Source organism: Myotis lucifugus, unplaced genomic scaffold, assembly GCF_000147115.1.
Source record: "Myotis lucifugus unplaced genomic scaffold, Myoluc2.0 scaffold_298, whole genome shotgun sequence".
Taxonomy (NCBI): Eukaryota; Metazoa; Chordata; class Mammalia; order Chiroptera; family Vespertilionidae; genus Myotis; species Myotis lucifugus.
This window is the reverse complement of record NW_005871346.1, coordinates 962,801-973,306: the sequence shown is the minus strand read 5'-3', so window position 1 is coordinate 973,306 and position 10,506 is coordinate 962,801. Positions and strand designations below refer to the sequence as shown.

The 10,506-nt window shown below is 46.2% G+C and overlaps 1 pseudogene; it reads left to right on the top strand.

Moving 5' to 3' along the window:
- Positions 1-8,457: 8,457 nt before the first annotated feature.
- Positions 8,458-10,165, top strand: LOC102442085 (annotated as a pseudogene).
- The last annotated feature ends 341 nt before the right edge of the window (positions 10,166-10,506 follow it).

Genomic DNA, 10,506 nt, shown 5'->3' with positions numbered 1-10,506 from the left:
TTCTTTCTTTCTTTTCTTTCTTTCTTTCTTCCTTCCTTCCTTCCTTCCTTCCTTCCTTCCTTCCTTCCTTCCTTCCTTTCTTTCTTTCTTTCTTTCTTTCTTTCGTTGATTCTTTAGATGGGTCTTTCTTTCTTGCATGTATTGCTTTCTGTTCCTCAGGTTAAATAATCTCATTTGATTTATCTTCAAGTTCACTGATTCTTTTTTTAAGATATGTTTTTATTGACTTCAAACAGAGGAAGGAAGAGGAGAGACTGTTAGAAACATCAGTGATGACAGAGAATTGTTGATCAGCTGCCTCCTGTAAGCCCTCTACTGCGGATCAAACCCACAACCCAGATATGTGCCCTGACTGGGGATCGAACCGTCACCTCCTGGTAATGGGTCAACACCCAACCACTGAGCCACACCGGCTGGAGAGTTCACTAATTCTTTCATATGCCTGCTCAAATCTGATGTTGAGCCCCTCTAATGAATTTTTTTATTTCATTTGTACTTTTAATTCTAAAATTTATATTCTGTTTTTTATTATAACTTCTTTTTATTTGTATTTTCTATTTGGTTTTGATATTATATTTCCTTTAAATCTTTTTTTAATATGTATTTATTGATTTTAGAGAGGAAGGGAAAGGGAGAGAGAGATAGAAACATCAATGCTGAGAGAAAATCATCATTCGGCTGCCTCCTGCACACCCCCAACTGGGAATTGAGACAGCAACCCAAGCATGTGCCTTTGACCAGAATCAAACCAGGGACCCTTCAGTCCACAGGCTGATGCTCTATCCACTGAGCCAAACCAGCCATGGCACCTTTAATTCTTTATATGTACTTTCCTTTAGCTCTTTGAACATGCTTAAAATACAGGGTGGGTCCCAGGTTTGATTCTGGCTAAGGACACCTGCCCAGGTTGTGGGCTCGATCTCCAGTAGGGGGTGTGCAGAAGGCAGCCGATCAATGATTCTCTCTTATTGATGTTTCTCTCTCTCTCTCTCCCCCTCTCCCTTTCTCTCTGAAATCAATAAAAATATATTTTAAAAAAATACAGGGTGGGGTGCCCTGACCAGTGTTGCTAAGTGGTTAGAGCATCAGCCCATGCACCAAAGGGTCTGAGGTTCAATTTCTGGTCAAGGGCATGGACCTGGGTTGCAGGTTTGATCTCCAGCTATGGTCAGGGAGGTGTGTGGGAAGCAACCAATTGATGTGTTTCTCTCATGTTGATGTTTCTCACTCATTCACTCTTTTCTCTCCCTCTCTTTCACTCTCTCTCTCTAAAAAAAAGAAAAAATCAATGAAAAATATCCTTGGGTGAGAATTAGCAACAACAAAAAACTAACAGGGTGGAGGTTTACAAAAGTAGGTTTACAGTTGTGAATATGTGAAACAGAGTTTATCCTTGTATTATTATTTATTAATTCATGTATTATTTTCCATACAAACAACTGTAAACCTACTTTTGCCCCACATTGTAGTTGATTTAAAATTTTTGTCTAGTTAGTCCAATTCTGGGCCTTTGCAGCCACAATTCCACCACCTCCCCTCCCTTTAAGTGGGTGATAATTTCTTTCCTTGCATATCTTGTGACATTTTTTTTCTGAAAACAGGACATCTACAGTATGAGTTACGTCAGAGATCCGTTCCTACGGCACGACATAATGCGATTTTCACCATAAGTCAGAACCACCTACATAAGCACCTACGTCACTCACATGGAGCACATACACAGCAGTAATGAAGTGAAACAGTAAAAAAAAAATTAAAAGATAACAATTCCTGACCTTTACTTGTGGTAAATAAATAATAAAAAACATAAAGCAGCCCTAACCGGTTTGGCTCAGTGGATAGAGCATCAGTCTGCAGACTGAAGGGTCCCAGGTTCAATTCCAGTCAAGGGCATGTACCTTGGTTGTGGGCACATCCCAGTAGGGGGTGTGCAGGAGGCAGCTGATCGATGTTTCTCTCTCATCGGATGTTTCTAACTCTCTATGCCTCTCCCTTCTTCTCTGTAAAAAAAAAATCAATAATATATTTTTTTTAAAAAAATAATTTAAAGCACATATGTACATACATTGAAATGACAGAACTTTTTTTTAATAAATAAATGGGAGATGGTGACATAACCATGAAACAACGTACATTGAGTCCAATGTAACCTGAGGACTATCTGTATAATAGTAAAAGCATAATATGCTAATTAGACTGGACATCCTTCCGGACATCCTTCCTGATGAAGCCATGGTGGCAGGGGCCGAGGCAGAGGCAGCAGAGGTGGCAGAGGCCCCCGGCCACTGTGGTGGCAGGGGCCAAGCCCCTTGCATGAATTTCGTGCATCGGGCCTCTAGTGTTAAATAATATAATGTGGCAACTCTGGAAATCAGATACCTTCCCCCCAGATTTATTGTTGCTGCTGTTTGTTTAGTGACCTTTCTGAACTAATTCTCTAGTCTGTTTGTGTGTGTGTGTGGCCACTGAAGTTCTACACCGTTTGCTTAGTCATCAGCTAATGATTGGACACATATTTAAGTACAATCAAACCTTGATTCTCAAACATCTCCCATCTTGAACAATTCAGTTCTTGACCAAATTGTTCATGGAAAAAAATGTCTCTGTTTTTGAATGAAACTTCAATTCTGACCTGACAACCCTTTCATGCTGATACATCAGCATGGCAAAAAGTATCTCTGGAGGGACGGGGCAGGCTGGCAGAGGTCAATGGGGGGAAAGGAGACATACGTAATACTTTCAACAATAAGGAATTAAAAAAAAAAGAGCCAGGTATCTGGAAAAACAATCCTATCTAATAAAAGAGTAATATGCAAATTGACCATCACCCCAACACACAAGATAGCCACCCCCATGTGGACACAAGATGGCCAGCAGGGGAGGGCAGTTGGGGGTGACCAGACCTCAGGAGAGGGCAGTTGGAGGGGAATAAGCCTGCAGGAGAGGGCAGTTGGGAGGGACCAGGCCTGCAGGGAGAGCAGTTGGGGGGAACCAAGCCTGCAGGGGAGAGCAGTTGGGGTGAACCAGGCCTGCAGGGGAGGGCAGTTGGGGGGAACCAGGCCTGCAGGGGAGAGCAGTTGGGAGGGACCAGGCCTGCAGGGGAGGGCAGTTGGGGGGAACCAGGCCTGCAGGGGAGGGCAGTTGGGGGTGACCAGGCTTGCAGAAGAGGGCAGTTGGGGGCAACCAAGCTGGAAGGGTAGGGCAGTTAGTGGCAACCAGGCTGGCAAGGGAGGGAAGTTAGGGGGATTGGTCCTGCAGAGGAGGGCAGTTAGGGGCTACCAGGCTGGCAGGGGAGGCAGTTAGGGGTGACTGGGCCGGCAGGGGAGGGCAGTTAGGGGCAATCCGGCCAGCAGGAGAGCAGTTAGGCATCGATCAGGCTGGCAGGTGAGTGGTTAGGGGGTGATCAGGCTGGCAGACAGAAGCAGTTAGGGGCAATCAGGCAGGCAGGCGAGCAGTTGGGAGCCAGCTGTCCTGGATAGTGAGAGGGATGTCCGACTGCCCACCGGGGTCGGGCCTAAAGGGGCAGTCGGACATCCCCTCGAGGCATCCAAGATTGGAGAGGTTGCAGGCGGGGCTGAGGGACACCCCCCCCTCCCATGCACAAATTTTGTGCACTGGCCCTCTAGTCCTATATAATAAAAGGGTAATATGCAAATTGTCCCTAATGGTGGAATGACCGGGAATGACCAGTTGCTATGACATGCACTGACCATCAGGGGGCAGACACTCAATGCAGGAGCTGCCCCCCTGGTTGTCAGTGAGCTCCCACAGGGGGAGCTCCGCTCAGCCACAAGCCAGGCTGATGACTGCTCCTGCCTCCTCAACAGCACTAAGGATGTCTGACTACAGCTTAAGCCATCAGTCGGACATCCCCCAAGGGCTCCTGGGCTGTCAGAGGGATTTCTGACTGCCATCTTAGGCCGGGGAGCAGGCCTAAACTGGCAGGTGGACATCCCCCGAGGGGGCCCAGACTGTGAGAGGGCACAGGCTGGGCTGAGAGACACCTCCTCGCCCCCCTCCCCCCGAGTGCACAAATTTTTGTGCACCAGGCCTCTAGTAAATTTATAAAACAAAGGGGGAAAAATATCTCTCAGGCCACAAACAAAGGAATGTGAGTCATTTAAACCTCGTGTTATTAACATCTCAGGAAATTGTGAATATTTCCATGATGTTGTTGTTTGTTTGCTTGCTTTTGTTGCTGGTGAGATGGACAATTAGCACAATTTTAAAACCTAAAGAGACCATCAAGTGTGCTGATGTTGCTAAGGGTGTAACAGTGCTCACAAACCTATGATCACAGGCAATTGAAGAGGTAGAAAAACTGTTGTTGATTTGGACAAATGAAAAGCAGTTAGCTGGTGACAGCATTTTAGAGGAATGAAATGTGAAAAAGCGAAGATGCTGCATACTGACTTCCAGAGAGACACCCCTGGAACCAGTGCTGGAAGTGACCCCTTTAGGGCTAGGAGTGTTTGTTTACAGATTAAACAGTACATTAGACATGCACTGTATATAAGAAAGGCTGAAACAGGGAGTCATATAGGGGTCTGGAAAGGCTTAATTCAATTTACATTGTTTCTAATGGGAAAGAGTGTTCGGTTTTCGAACAAATGGTTTCTCCAACAGCCTTCTGGAATGAATTAAGTCCAAGAACAAAGGTTCCACTATATCTAGAACCAGTAAGTCTCCCATCTGTGCCAAGGGACTCTGTGAACATGTTGGGCCTCCCTTTCAACACTCAGCCAGGCAGGTACCATTTTTTCCTATGTTTTCACTTCCTGCTCGCACAGAGCCTCAAGGTTAGTTAGAGGGGAGTGCTTTGAGCCTTCTCAGGTCTTCACTGAACACATGCAATCTACACATATGCATGGTCTTCTAGATTCCCAGGAATAGGTTGGAATTTTCAAAGACTATGGATATGTTATTCACCAGCTTTTCCTTTTAAGCTTTTGATTAGCCTATTTTTGTGCAAACTGTTATCCACCACCTCATGCAGCCACCAACTTAAAAATTGCCTCTAGGTGTTTCATAACAGGCAGCCCAGGGAAAGGTTTTCTGCACTAGGTGAGCTCCCGGTCAAGACTATTTAGGCAGCCTGGCAGTGGGGCCTTCCTAGGAACCACCAGTCAAGTTCAACAATGACAGTTCTCAGAGAATGAGGCTTTGAAGGAACTCCAAAGTTCTCTTTCCAGTACCTGCCAGGCTGTTGGTTTTCAAGGCTACAGTGGAGCTGGGGGAGGGGGTTCAGGGGCGGATGAGAACAGAATCAGCAAGTTAAAAACATCCCGAACCTTGCTGTTCCTTATAAGATTTTGTTTGTTTTTAATCTGTTTTATATAAATGCTCCATTGATTGACATAAGACTTTGGTTAGTTTCCAGAGTGCTGAAAAAAGTTCATTCTGACTATATTTTTTACCAGTTTTCTCATTACTTTTATGGGGGAGAGAATTTTGGGAGGTCTGCTCCACCATGTTCTCTGATATCACTTTCTATTGCTTTTTATGGCACATCTAGAGTTTGTCTTAGCTGGATGTCATGTCCCTCCTTGCACAACCCACACAGGGAAAATGAGAGCGGGAAGTGGTTATTCCAGAACAGCACACTGCCAGGGAACCTGGGCAGCACAGTGCCTCTCCAGCTCTGTGGGGAGGGACCCCTTTTCTGTTTGTTCGTTTGTTTCTTAATCTAATTCATCATGGTATGTGGTCCTACTTCATGGGACTAATTCATGCACAACTTGCCTTGCAAGTTGAACAACCTGAGCTGGTCTATACCCTCTCCAGTTGGTTCTGTTTTTTTACTTACTTTGTTGCCAGTGATAACAAAGTTTGCAAACCAGCAAACAGTAGCACTCAAGTAGGAAACAACCTTGAATAAACTAGTAGGTACCCTCCATGGCCATGATTTATAATGTATCTGTATTGGTTTTCTCTTAAATTCAAGCATCATGGAAACATGTAATGTAGAAAATGAAGACTCCTCATATTCTCACAGACACCCAGACATGGGCACTGTAATTATGTTTGCTATATATATGCTACTTGTCTTTTTCTATTTTTTATACAATTACTAGAGGCCCGGTGCACAACATTTGTGCACTGGTGGGGGGGCGTCCCTCAGCCCGGCCTGTGCCCTCTCGCAGTCCCAGACCCCTCGGGGGATGTCCAACTGCTGGCTTAGGCCTGCTCCCCACAGGGTCCTTAGCTCTACTGCAGAGGCAGGAGAGGCTCCCGCCACCACCACTGCACTCACCAGCCGTGAGCCTGGCTTCTGGCTGAGCGGCGCTCACCCTGTGGGATCACACTGACCACCAGGAGGCAGCTCCTGTGTTGAACATCTGCCCACTGGTGGTCAGTGCATGTCATAGGGACCGGTCATTCAGCTGTTTGGTCGGTTTGCATATTAGGGTTTTATTATATAGGATGTGTTGGCTCTGCTTTGTAAAAGAAGAACTTATTCTACATATATATTTTGCATCTTATTATTTCACATGTGCCCATATGATATATGTACATTTCCTCCTTTTTTTAATAGCTATGGTGTATTCCATTTAATACATAAGTAGTCCCTAGTGGTAACCAGCTAGACACTTGTCTCATTTTTCAAGCTAAGACACTATAATACACTAGGTATTGTAGGTGTCATCTCTATATTGTATCTCAAACTTAATAAGCAGAGAAAACTTGTCATCTAAGTGATTAAGGCTAGCATTCAGGGTGTTTCCAATATCTTGCTGTTACAAACATGCAATGAGGAATCTGTTCCCACTTGGGGCCTGTGCATGCACCTGAACAGTAAAGTCTGCCATCCAAAGAGGTGGTTCAGGTGACACTGCCACAGAAAATGCCCTCATCCTGTTGAGAATGGGTTTGGATTGGGGATTTCAAAAGTCATCAGAAACCAAACTAAGATACAAGGCACAGCTCGAGCTGCACGGTGGCGGTGCTCCAAGTCAGGGCATTTGGTCCCTGAGCTTCAGAAACTTGTGAAGCTGATTCTAAAAGAAAGCCAGAAATATGGGGAGCAACAAACTTGTTTGTAAAAACACCTTTCCTTCTGATTTATTCTAAGAACAAACTAAACTACTTTCAGCAAGATAAATAAGCAATGCCGTATCTTTTCAAATAATTTCCTTTTTTATTTTTATTTTATTTTTAAATATTTATTATTGAAAACTAGTGACCTGGTGCATGAAATTTGTGCACATTAAAAGGGAATTAATTAGAGAAAATATTTTAATGTTGTTATTTGCCCTTTCTGTATAATAGAAGTGTCAGAGATGAAAGAAAATTAGTAAAATGTATATGAAAACCTTCCTCCTGTCAGAGTTTAGGGCGCGCCAAGGGAACCAGAGTCAAGTCCCCGCCCACCCATAGGGAACCAGAGTCAAGTCCCCGCCCACCCATGTGTGCCTCACCATTGGGAGAGACCCAGACCCAGCTGACCCCGCCCCCATTGGGCTAGATCCAGACCTGGCCGGCCCCACCCACTCCCATTGGGCTAGATCCAGACCTGGCCGGCCCCACCCACTGGGTGGGGGGCATGGCCTCAAGTCACCTGGCCCAGTGCTGGGGAGGGGGGCATGGCCTGAGGTCCCCCATCAAGCCCTGCCTGGTGGGGGGCACAGACTCAGGTCCCCCAGTCTAGCACCGGGGCAGAGTGCATGGCCTGAGGCCCCCCAGCCTGGGCTTGAGGTCCCCATCAAGCCCCGCCAGGTGGGGAGCATGGCCTCAGGTCCTTTGGCCCAGCACCAGGGCGGGGGCCATGGCCTGAGGTCCCCTGTCAAGCCTCACTGGGCAGGTGGGTGTGGCCTCAGGTTCCATGGCCCAGCACGGGGGCAGGGGCACAGCCTGAGGTCCCCCGGCCTGGTGCTGGGGCATGGGCCACTGCCTGAGGTCCCCTGTCAAGCCCCACCGGTTGGGGGTGCAACCTCAGGTCTCCTGCCCTAGCCCAGCACCACACAGCCTCAGGTCCCTGCTGATTGCTCGTTAAGGCTCATTACGGGAACTCAGCCTCTGCTGTGGGTGCAGCCATCTTGTTACAGCATGATGGTCAATTTGCATATTCCCTCTTTGTTAGATAGGATATTACATATGTCCTCCTTTTCCCCACACTGAACCCTTTAGACCACTCCTGCTCCCCACACCAGGCTTTCACCACCTTATATGCATAACCCTGTGTCCAAGGGTTATGCATATATGCAGACAAGTTCTTTGGTTGATCCCACACACCCACCCTCCCCCGCCTTCCCTCTGAGATTCCACAGTCTGTTCCTGCTTCTATGTCTCTGGATCTATTTTGTTCACCAGTTTATTTTGTTACTTAGATTCCGCATGTAGTGAGATCATGTGGTACTTGTCTTCCTCTGACTGACTTATCTCACTTAGCATGATACTCTCCAGGTCCCTCCATGCTGTCTCAAAGGGTAAGAGATCTGACATTTGCTGCTGTCTCTGTCACTGACTGGTCTGCGGGCTCTCTGAGCTGCTGTATTGCCAAGATGTCTCTTTCTAACAAGCTGACTCTGGACAAGCTGGACATGAAGGGCAAGCAGGTCATCATGAGAGTGGACTTCAATGTTCCTATGAAGAACAACCAGATAACAAACAATCAGAGAATCAAGGCTGCCATCCCAAGTGTAAAATTCTGCTTGGACAACGGAGCCAAGTCAGTTGTTCTTATGAGCCACCTGGGTCGGCCCGATGGTGTCCCTATGCCTGACAAGTACTCTTTGGAGCCAGTTGTTGTAGAACTCAAATCTCTGCTGGACAAGGACGTTTTGTACTTGAAGGATTGCGTGGGCCCCGAAGTGGAGAAAGCTTGTGCTGCCCCAGCTGCTGGGTCTGTCATCCTGTTGGAGAACCTTCGCTTTCATGTGGAAGAAGAAGGGAAGGGAAAAGATGCTTCTGGGAACGAGGTTAAAGCCGACCCAGCTGAAGTAGAAGCTTTCTGAGCTTCACTTTCCAAGCTGGGGGGTGTCTATGTCAATGATGCTTTTGGCACTGCTCACCAAGCCCACAGCTCTATGGTGGGAGTCAATCTGCCACAGAAAGCTGGAGGTTTTTTGATGAAGAAGGAGCTGAACTGCTTTGCCAAGTCGTTGGAAAGCCCCGACCAACCCTTTCTGGCCATCCTGGGCAGAGCCAAAGTTGCAGACAAGATCCAACTGATTAATAATATGCTGGACAAAGTCAATGAGATGATTATTGGTGGTGGAATGGTTTTTACCTTCCTTAAGGTGCTCAACAACATGGAGACTGGCACTTCTCTGTTTGATGAAGAGGGAGCCAAGATTGTCAAAGACCTAATGTCCAAAGATGAGAAGAATGGTGTGAAGATTACCTTGCCGGTTGACTTTGTCACTGCTGACAAGTTTGATGAGAATGCCAATGCCAAGCCACTGTGGCTTCTGGCATACCTGTTGGCTGGATGGGCTTGGACTGTGGTCCTGAGAGCAGCAAAAACTATGCTGAGGCTGTCACTAGGGCTAAGCAGATTGTGTGGAATGGACCTGCGGGCGTATTTGAATGGTAAGTTTTTGCCCGATGGACCAAAGCCCTCATAGACGAGGTGATGAAAGCCACTTCCAGGGGCTGCATCACCATCATAGGTGGCAGAGACACTGCTACTTGCTGTGCTAAATGGAACACAGAGGATAAAGTCAGCCATGTGAGCACTGGGGCTGGTGCCAGTTTAGAGCTCCTGGAAGGTAAAGTCCTTCCTGGGGTGGATGCTCTCAGCAATGTTTAATACTTTTCCTGCCTTTTGGTTCCTATGCACATCCCCTTAGTGAACTTAGTGCTTTCCGCATCTCTACTTGATATTAGCTAAAATCTTCCCCCATGTCAAGATTCAGCTAATGGCCAAGAGACACAGCCCAGGAACACTTAAACGGTTGCACAGCATCTCAGCTCATCTTTACTGCACCCTGGAATTGCTTTCATTCTTCAGGATCCCATTTGAATTTCTTAGTGACTAAACCATTATACATCCTACAGTGCATATATTTACATTTTGTTTAAAAAGTAAGCTGTTAGCTTAATCCTCTTCTTGGAGTAACTTATAATGATTAGCTTTGTCATTGTCTCACTACTCGCATGAAAACCAGGTGAAATTCCAGTTGTAGGGAGGGAGGGAGGCAAAGTTGGTGATCTGTTAAATAAATAAAAATATTCATTGAAACTGGAAAAAAAGGGTAAGAGATCCTTCTTTTTTACTGCTGCATAGTTTTCTATGGTGTAAATGTACCACAGCTTTTTCATCCATTCATCTACTGATGGGCACTTGGGCTGTTTCCAAATCCTAGCTATTGTAAAGTGTGCTGCTATGAACATAAGAGTGCATACTTTCTTTCTGATTGGTGTATCTGATTTCTCAGGATATATTCTTAGAAGTGGGATCACTGGGTCAAATGTCAGTTCCATATTTAATTTTTTGAGGAAACTCCATACTGTTCTCCACAGTGGCTGCACCAGTCTGTACTCCCATCAGCAGTGTTCTAGGGT